Raw genomic sequence first — 10,613 nt, 5'->3', positions numbered from 1 at the left:
AAAGGTGCATGTGCATGTAAACATGGCGACCGCAGAACGCAAAAGCTGAATCCCGTACATTTTGAACGATCTCGCCCCCCGGACAAGTCCGGGAAAAGGAGGATGGTAACTCCTACTTACTAAGCTTTCTCCTACTATTCAGCTTTCTCCACAGAACAAGAGCCTGATAGCTTAGCTTCCAAAGAAAGACGGCTGACACTGTGTACATTCTGTGAGTGAGATCCCACCCTCTATGGGCGGGTTGAAAACATGCGGAACAACGCCATCTACTGGCTGTAGTCTTTAGTCTCTGGCCAGAAAATCCTCCGATGACGCAAAATGACGATCATTTTTTCCAGACAAAAAATACATAAATCTCTTGTCTCAGGGGGATATGAGGGTGGAAAGCATGGTAATTCGAAAATACTACAGGTTTTCTACTAATACAAAGCTTAATGCTAAATCCTGAAGTATCCCTTTAATTGAAACTGCTTCAAATGATTGTGTGTGTGCAGGGAACTGAACAGATAATTTAAACTGATTCGTGAACCGATATGCCAAGTTGTTTGATGAAGTATTTGAACAGAATCGACTTAAAAGAGTGATTCATTTGTGAAATGAGCATTTTTCATGCCTAGAAAAAGATACAGCGTCCTTGGAATAAACTATGCATTTGACAAAATGTATTGCATTAAAATAATCTAATTTTGTTTTTAATTAGTATTTAAACATTCTCTATGATAATTTATTTTTATTTTTTTATAGATATGTATAATAACACGATTTTGGCAGTTATAGAGTTCTAATGACAGTGTTTAACTATAACCGTTGATCTCACGGTTATATAATAACCGTCACACCCCTAGTTATTGGAGGGAAACCCTCTGAGGTCTGAGCTGTTTTCTGGGCCCTGGAGGTGTTCTGACATGCTCTGACATTTCTGGTTATTTCTGTAACTTCCCAGCTGGCATTCGACTGACCTTAAACGTTTAAATGTGGTTGAAATAATGTCAGTTTATGGAAAAACATTAATTCAACGTCAAAACAATGTTGAACACCAAATGGTTGAAATGGTGTTGTTAACTCACTGTGGATTCAACATAGAAATATAAATAAAATTTGAGTTGTACGTCAAATCAACATTATTTTTACAACCATGACTTTTAAACATTTTGTTGAAATATATCAGTAGAAAAATAACGTTCCAACATCCAAACAATGCTGATCAATTAACTGTTGAAAAAGTGTTGATGCATGAATAATGATACAACGTTGAAAGATCAACTCTGAATTAAACGTTTGTTAAGTAACATTAATTCAACGTCAAAACAACGTTGAACACTAAATGGTTGAAGTGGTGTTGTTAACTCACTACGGATTCAACATAGAAATAAAAATAATTTTTTTAGTTGTACGTCAAATCAACATTATTTTTTTACAACCATGACTTTTAAACATTTTGTTGAAATATATCAATAGAAAAATAACGTTGTTCCAACATCCAAACAATGCTGATCAATTAACTGTTGAAAAAGTGTTGATACATGAATAATGATACAACGTTGAAAGATCAACTCTGAATTAAACATTTGTTAAGTAACATTAATTCAACGTCAAAACAACGTTGAACACTAAATGGTTGAAGTGGTGTTGTTAACTCACTACGGATTCAACATAGAAATAAAAATAAATTTTTTAGTTGTACGTCAAATCAACATTATTTTTTTACAACCATGACTTTTAAACATTTTGTTGAAATATAGGCTATCAGTAGAAAAATAACGTTCCAACATCCAAACAATGCTGATCAATTAACTGTTGAAAAAGTGTTGATACATGAATAATGATACAACGTTGAAAGATCAACTCTGAATTAAACATTTGTTAAGTAACATTAATTCAACGTCAAAACAACGTTGAACACTAAATGGTTGAAGTGGTGTTGTTAACTCACTACGGATTCAACATAGAAATAAAAATAATTTTTTTAGTTGTACGTCAAATCAACATTATTTTTTTACAACCATGACTTTTAAACATTTTGTTGAAATATATCAATAGAAAAATAACGTTGTTCCAACATCCAAACAATGCTGATCAATTAACTGTTGAAAAAGTGTTGATACATGAATAATGATACAACGTTGAAAGATCAACTCTGAATTAAACGTTTGTTGAGTCGTGATAAAAGCGCTTTCTAACGTTACATCTTTTCTTTTTTTTTCTTTTTTATTGCATAACACATTTGTTACAATTTGCCGAAAAAAGAAATTGATCTTGTAATACATCATTTAGATACAATTCATGTTTTCATAAGGAATAAAAAATAAAAATAAATACACATCAGCCAAAAGAGAATTGAGACGCTTTCTACATCTCCTGGCGTACTTTGAGAGCAACTCCAGTCTGATTGATCATTTTGGAATATCGTTCAACACAAGAGCTTGATTGGAGGACGGCGGTTGTCCATCACACAACTGTGATTCTATTGGCTCTGACGGTTCCAGACAACACCCGATTGCGCATGCGCGAAGTGGGTCTGTGTCGTCATCGTCAGGCAGATTCTGACCTGGACGGGTTCGGAATGAATTTGGTGGTAACATCTCAAACGGTAAGCAAAGTTTTTGAAGTCACATTTTATAACTAGAAAATTCCTAAATAAATGTTGTGTGTGCCTGACTCTGTCACATATATTAATATGGGCGTCGTGACGTCATACTTGGCGTGGCGGCCATGTTGATGGCCTCGCGAATGTAAACATACAGCAAGTCGAACGAGGAGAAACAGAGTAGGGAGAAGAAAAGAAAGAAAAAAGATGCTAGAATCCCGAAAAGGATGTGGAATTTACCGGGATACGTTAAATGGGGAAACCAGGGACCAGTATGTGGACAAATTTTCCTGTAAAATATCCCGTATTTTAATACCTTACTCTCATAACATTAATGTTAGCCCTTCCATCGGACCTGTCAGTCTCTGCACTGTTGTCCTGTTTCTACCCCCTTGCCCTTTCAGCGAAACAGATGTTTTCAAAGCATCGTTTTGCTTACTTGAAGTCAACCTTAGCGTGATATTGGCCTTTTTAAGATAACAGCGTGGTTGTTGTGAGAGCACGATTTCATGCCAATCTGTAAGCAAAGTCACGTTAGACCTAGCTTCACAACTCGCATAGTTAATGCTGCAGTTTTGTAGTACGAATTTTTGCTGTCAGCAGAGGGATAGCAACAGAAAGATGAATGTTGAAATTTTCATTTTTCGGGATATTTTATAGGAAAATACTATACGGGAAGACAGCGGGAAAAGAGCTCTGCTGGAACAAGTTATGAAGTGAAGCCGGCAAACACTGAAGAAGAGCTTGAAGCTTTAGAGAATCACTTGGAGGACAAGAATGAGGGAGTAGAACTGGTAAGTTTTAAATAATTAATCTTGTAAAGTGCTGGCAAAGTTTCATTATGACAATTGGCTTGTTCACTTTGGTGACCACTACAAACTCCTCGTCCTCATCATGCCTGCTTTGTGGAGGTCTGACTCTGACCACATTTTCTGGTTATAATTTTAATTTCTTGTTTCTTGTTCTTTTCCGAGTAAACAACTGAAGATGTTGGGAGGCGTTGATGCTGCAGACCATGTGAAGAAGTCAATGGCTGCGTAAGTAACTTTATGTTCCTTTTTTGCATTAGTTTACAGTGATGTTCCCTGTCATATACTGTCATGCACTCCCCCCACACACCCACTTACTCACTCTCTGCTACATTTTCATAATGAACTTGATTGCAATATAATATTCTAATATAAATCTGTTTAACCATGGCAGAACTATGACAAATAAAATGATGGCCATAATGAGCCTCAGAGGAAGAAGTGGGAAGGTTGCCTTCATGAAGACCCGTCTCTACAAGATAATCTGTGGTGAGTTTGCTTTAACATAGTAGTTTTGTAACAGTGTTTTAAATAATTGAATATAGTAAGCAGAATAATAATTCATAAGAAATGAAGAAATCATTTTAGTTGGAGGACTCTACAGAGCATGGTCAAATATTATATACAGTACTCCATTCTGGGCTCTAGACTAACTTCTCTACCGGCAGCACTGGTTACTACCAACTGCCTTTTGTTGCTTGCCCAAGCACATGATTATCAATGACCTTGCACATTGATCAATACTAATTTATATACTTGAAACATTGGCAATTCCACAAAAGTTGATATTTGCAAAATATTTTAATTTGAGAGGTTAACGTTTGCTAATACTGATCTGTTTCCCCCCCCCTCATCAGACGCTGTCTTGAGCTCATTTGATACAACTACAACAAAAGTAGACGAATACATGGCCAAATACTTGAAATATGCACCAGAGAGGATAGGTGGCGGTGGCAGAAAGAAGTAACAAGAAGGGAAGATTTAACCAGCCGTGTTCAATGTTGCCCAATGTTTGGGCCGTTTTTCTAAAGGTTAAAGTTCGACACGTGTAAAATGATGTTGTGTGAAATGTTGGCACACTTGCAGCCATGCAATAAAGCATGTTTCTTACGTCAGTGAAATGTCTTTATTAATCTTCTTCCTGGTCTTGCTTTGACCAATTGGCTTCTTCCTAGCTGACTGTTCAACGTTGATTAGATTGACGTTGTAATGACATTGCTATTTCAACGTTGATTAGATTTGCAAAATCTAAACTAAAATCAATATTGATTCAACGTTGGCAAATTCACCTATGTTGAGAAACGTGACGTTGGAATGACATTGCTATTTCAACGTTGATTAGATTGACGTTGGAATGACGTTGCTATTTCAACGTTGATTAGATTGACGTTGGAATGACGTTTCTATTTCAACGTTGATTAGATTGACGTTGGAATGACGTTGCTATTTCAACGTTGATTAGATTGACGTTGGAATGACGTTGCTATTTCAACGTTGATTAGATTGACGTTGGAATGACGTTTCTATTTCAACGTTGATTAGATTGACGTTGGAATGACGTTGCTATTTCAACGTTGATTAGATTGACGTTGGAATGACGTTGCTATTTCAACGTTGATTAGATTTGCAAAATCTAAACAAAATCCAACGGTTATCCAACACTGACACCTGACGTTGATTCAACGCTGACTCTACGTTAAAATGCCAGCTGGGTTGTGACATTTTCATGGCTAAAGTCTGATTACACTGTATTCAGCACAAACTCTGCTACAATAATATATCAGCAGCATGTATGTAAAAGTTTGTAGTTTTGAGATAATGACATTTATGCGTGGTTTGTGAAAATACAAAAAAACTAAGCTAGAGAAAAATATATTGATTATCATGTTACTTCAAATGTTTCCATTCGTTATGATGATATGAAATGAGATAATAGTAAAAACATGAAGCCGTTTGCTTTTCAAACGCGATCGGGAACCAAAGTATGATACATTCAAACGCGATCGCGCTGCAAAATATGATACATTCAAACGCGATCGCGCATTCGCGCTCAAATATAAAACATTATGGTTACCATATCTACGTTTGAGCAGATATCCACAAACACAGTAACAGTAAACACGGGTCTAAATATTATAATATTCACCATATATCTAGCAACAGTTCAACTGCAATGTGACATTTATGCAACAATAGCAAACTAATATGTAAGAATTTCTTACCTTACATCTTTCTTGTCTTCAAATCGCGTTCTTCTTCTTCTGAGGTAAATCAATCCAATGTAAGCTCAGGCGTGTCTAAAAGCAGAGACTTGTGATGTGTTTTGGTGTTTTGTTTTTGAGGTAGGCCTAATGAGCGCGATCGCGTTCCATGTGGAGATTTGCATGTGAATGTCTCTTGCGTGGTAAATTAAAAAATAATTAGGAAGCGTTTGAGAAGCTGGACATCTTGTTGGTTTTATACAAATTACTTAAACAGAGAATATTTGTTTTCAGTTTGAATCCGATCATTTAAAAGTACACACTTAAATGTTTATAAAGGTGTATGGCTCATAAATGTGTGACAAGTATTCACTGAGTTTTGTTGCGAATGCAAAGTTCACCGCGACGGAGAGGCAGAACGCACAACCTGTTTATTTTCTTTATTTTACAAAAGCACAATGTTTTGATTTGATTGTAAGTGGACACATACAAAAGTAGAAATATCACAGAATCTTTTTTTATATTTCTTTTTTCTGTATGATCATAAATGACGGAGTAATTTAAGTTTATAGTGCTAAAATGTGGAGAAAATCCAGCAAAACGCACCCGCGCGTTTGCCGATCTCAGAGGGTTAAAGACACATGTATACTTGTGACACATGAATCTGATAACTTTATTTATTGTTCATGTAAATACTACAATCGGATTCATCAATTGTGAATTCATTAATTCATATAGAAACACAGCTCATGTTGGATGGTTTAATTTAATTGTAGTGTGCAGGAGAAAGCAGGCGGAAGCGAGGATCTATATGCAGGGTTTTAATGGAGAAACACATAGTACACATAATAAAGAACACGAAGGACAAAGAAACAAAACCACGAGAAGGACCGAACTAGAAGCACCCATACCTGTACAACAACTGACAAAGTAACAAGTGAAACACAAGGGCTATAAATACACAGGGACCAACAAGCTAAACAAGATAACAAGGGGGTGTGGCTAATTAGAAACACCTGGGGATACTAATAAACTAGAAAAATTACAAAGGACTACAAAACATGACACAGAACAGGAAATAACTAAAGTCCACACAAGACGAGGGAAACACAAGACAGGAATCATTACATAGCCCCCCCACTTAAGGAGTGGATTCCAGACACTCCTCAGAAAACAAAAGTCCAGGAGGGTGGTGGGTCGGAGGCGGATCCGGGGGCGGGATGGAGGGCCAGGCCCACGGAACGGAAGAGGGCCTGGAGACTGCAACAGGACGAGAGGCCAGGGTGGAGCAGGCTGTGCAGGCGACCAGGGCGGAGCAGGCTGTGCAGGCAACCAGGGCAGAGACGACCCTTCGGGCGGCCAGGGAGAAGACGACCCTTCGGGCGGCCAGGGCGGAGACGAACCTTCGGGCGGCCAGGGCGGAGACGAACCTTCGGGCGGCCAGGGCGGAGACGAACCTTCGGGCGGCCAGGGCGGAGACGAACCTTCGGGCGGCCAGGGCGGAGACGACCCCTCGGACGGCCATGGCGGAGCTGAAGAACCCTCGGACATCCAGGGCGGAACAGGAGACCACCCCTCTGGCGGTCCTGGCGGATCGGGCTGGTCCGGAGGTGTATTGCCCCCCCAAAAAAATTTCTTGGGGAGGCTCCCCGGTAAAGAGTCCTGGACCAGCGATGAAGAGGGCCTTGAGCTGGGCAGGACCGGCGGCGAAGAGGGCCTTGAGCTGGGCAGGACCGGCGGCGATGAGAGCTCTGTGCTGGGCAGCGATGAGAGCTCTGTGCTGGGCAGCGATGAGAGCTCTGTGCTGGGCAGCAATGAGAGCTCTGTGCTGGGCAGCGATGAGAGCTCTGTGCTGGGCGGAACCAGCGGCGAAGAAGACTCTGAGCTGGGCGGGACCAGCGGCGAAGAGGACTCTGGGCTGGCGTGAAGTGCAGGCTCGGCTGGACTGGCGTGAAGCTCTGGATCGGCAGAAGCGACGTGAACAGCCTCTGGATCGGCAGAAGCGACGTGGACAGCCTCTGGATCGGCAGAAGCGACGTGGACAGCCTCTGGATCGGCAGAAGCGACGTGGACAGCCTCTGGATCGGCAGAAGCGACGTGGACAGCCTCTGGATCGGCAGAAGCGACGTGGACAGCCTCTGGATCGGCAGAAGCGACGTGGACAGTCTCTGGAGCGGCAGAAGCGACGTGGACAGTCTCTGGATCGGCAGAAGCGACGTGGACAGTCTCTGGATCGGCAGAAGCGACGTGAACAGTCTCTGGATCGGCAGAAGCGACGTGAACAGTCTCTGGATCGGCAGAAGCGACGACCTCCTTCTCCACCTTTCCTACAGTGAAGGAGGAGCCACAAAACAGCAGGACAAAATCAAGATACTGTGCCATGGTCCAGTTGGGGTCTTACTCTGGTAGATTCAGGGTAATGTCCAGTTCCAGTCCACTCCAGAAACAGTCCTTAAGCATCGCATCGTCACCAGGAACAAGGTGACTGTAAAAAAGGAACTCTTCCACGTAATTCTAAATGTTGTGATCATGTTGATAAATTGAACTAAGTCTGCTCAGTGGGTACCGGTTACTACCTGCTAGATCCATAATGTTGGTCAGTTGTTCTGTAGTGTGCAGGAGAAAGCAGGCGGAAGCGAGGATCTATATGCAGGGTTTTAATGGAGAAACACGTAGTACAAATAATAAAGAACACGAAGGACAAAGAAACAAAACCACGAGAAGGACCGAACTAGAAGCACCCATACCTGTACAACAACTGACAAAGTAACAAGTTAAACACAAGGGCTATAAATACACAGGGACCAACAAGCTAAACAAGATAACAAGGGGGTGTGGCTAATTAGAAACACCTGGGGATACTAATAAACTAGAAAAACTACAAAGGACTACAAAACATGACACAGAACAGGAAATAACTAAAGTCCACACAAGACGAGGGAAACACAAGACAGGAATCATTACATTAATAGTGAAAAATTGACATTTTGCTAAGCCCCGACCTCCTGCTATGCCTGTCAAACTTTTACGCCTGGCATGTCTATTATAATACTTTTACATTTACATATACATATAATACTTTTAATCTTACAGTTAAATCTGACCTCTAGTTCATAAACGCCAGAGGAGAACTGGCCCCCCGACTGAGCCTGGGTTCTCCCAAGGTTTTTTTTTATTTATTTTTTATTAGGTCACCTGATAGAGTTTTTCGGTTCCTTGCCACTGTTGCCTTTGGCTTGCTCAGTTGGGGATATTTGGGATATTTAATTTAATTAATCAATCAACAATACTATTGATCAGCATTATCAAACATGGACGTTTTCCGGGGGGGGGGGGGGGGGGGGGGTGTAAATGTAATATTGTTTCACTAAGCTAACTATTTATATAATCGTGTGTGTTTTAGATCTCGACATGCAAGCTGTTTATATCATCTGTGTTGGAGCAGGGAGATGTCTAAAACAGGCAGGACTAGGTTTAACTTACTCCTGGAGCTGTTTGGAAAACACTGTTGCAGAACATAAGCTTTACTTCAAATAAGATAAATTCATACAGCTATAAATTCATACAGATATAAAATATAAATTTTATCTTCTTCTGGACGACAAAAAAACAACAACTTCTGTGTCATAGTCAATATTTTAAGACAAATGCAAATATGCCCTTACTAAACTTCTTACATTACATTACAACAATAAAGCCAAACACACAGTTAGATAAATAATTAACGTTACCTTGCCGTATCCACAGAAAAAAAGCTTATTACCACAGTAAGTTACTTCAGGTGGTAACGCTAGCGAACTTACAGTATAATGTTAAGTAAATTATATTTAAAACGAAAAATAGATAACATTACTCACGTGTGTAGCATTCGGTGCTTACATTAGTTGTACAAATACTGATAGCGGTGCATAGACGTTGGAACATGGGGGGCGAATCAGTGTAGGCTGGTCCCACACACCGGTGTGATTAGAACGGTCAGTGCATCACATGATCAACTGCTATATTCAAATGTTGAGACAGGCAACCACATACTGTACTAAATAAGTACTAAAAAACAATACATTAAGAGTTTGTAAAAAATACACACTGATGTCAAAGGAAGAGGCAATAATAATCCTTTCCATTATAATTCGACATGTTTTATTTATATCAGATACAAATCGTGTAAGTAACTTTAATGTTTACTCTATTCTTCTCCCAGTTCACCAGCCACTTACTTCTAAGTATTTAGGGAGAAGTGGATGAATTCACGTGTTGTAAATCCAACAGATCAGATTCTCTGAACTGCGTCTGCGGCACAAACTAACATGGCGGCGACCATCGCGCATACAGCTCAACTAACGCGATCGTTATAAAGGTGTTTAAAGCTACACTGTGTGATTTTTACCCCCATCTAGCGGTGAAATTGTATATGACTACCCAGTGAAAATTAGTTTCTGTTCCTCTCAATTCCGAGAGCGTTTTAACTCCTACGGTGGCCGTATTATTCCAGGATTAACATGGCTTCCAGTTATCACTTCGTCCATGACAATAATAAACAATACGTCTAAAATGAATAAAACTACAGGACAGATGTCAGGAGGTAAACGTCACCCTTGGAATCGGCTATCCCAGCATAATCAGATTAGGCTAACGTTACAATGTGTACAAAGTAAAAGCAATTAAAAATAACTAAAATTTACAGTGTCCTTTTTTTATATAGCTTAAAAAATTGCGCCTTTAAAACTATTCATCACCTGTGATCTGTCGCAGCACAGATTTATGTTACAAGGTAAACAATACTTTTTCACCATTGACGCGAGGATGAAGTTATACTAGAGGTCGTTCTGGCGTTATGCACAACTATGCTATGGTTAGACAAGCAACTATAAAACTTCGAATTTACACAAATTAATTACAACAGGCTGAATTACCTGTCGAGAAGAAAGCAGGCAACCTCGGCGTCCGTTTTAAAATCTTTTCTCCTCATGAGCTCTTTCCATCTGGGAAAAGTTACTCCAATATTGACTATGGTCT

The 10,613-nt window shown here is 39.9% G+C and overlaps 1 long non-coding RNA gene across 1 annotated transcript; it reads left to right on the top strand.

Annotated features, from left to right (window-relative positions):
* Positions 1–1,703: 1,703 nt before the first annotated feature.
* On the top strand, positions 1,704–4,510 carry LOC307157819. The gene is made up of 4 exons (XR_013821087.1): positions 1,704–3,381; positions 3,562–3,624; positions 3,791–3,885; positions 4,254–4,510. It is a non-coding gene; the product is annotated as an uncharacterized lncRNA (long non-coding RNA).
* Positions 4,511–10,613: the final 6,103 nt, after the last annotated feature.

This window comes from Squalius cephalus, assembly GCF_949319135.1.
Source record: "Squalius cephalus genome assembly, chromosome: 4".
NCBI classification, from domain to species: domain Eukaryota; kingdom Metazoa; phylum Chordata; class Actinopteri; order Cypriniformes; family Leuciscidae; genus Squalius; species Squalius cephalus.
This window is presented reverse-complemented; position numbering and strand designations above follow the sequence as displayed.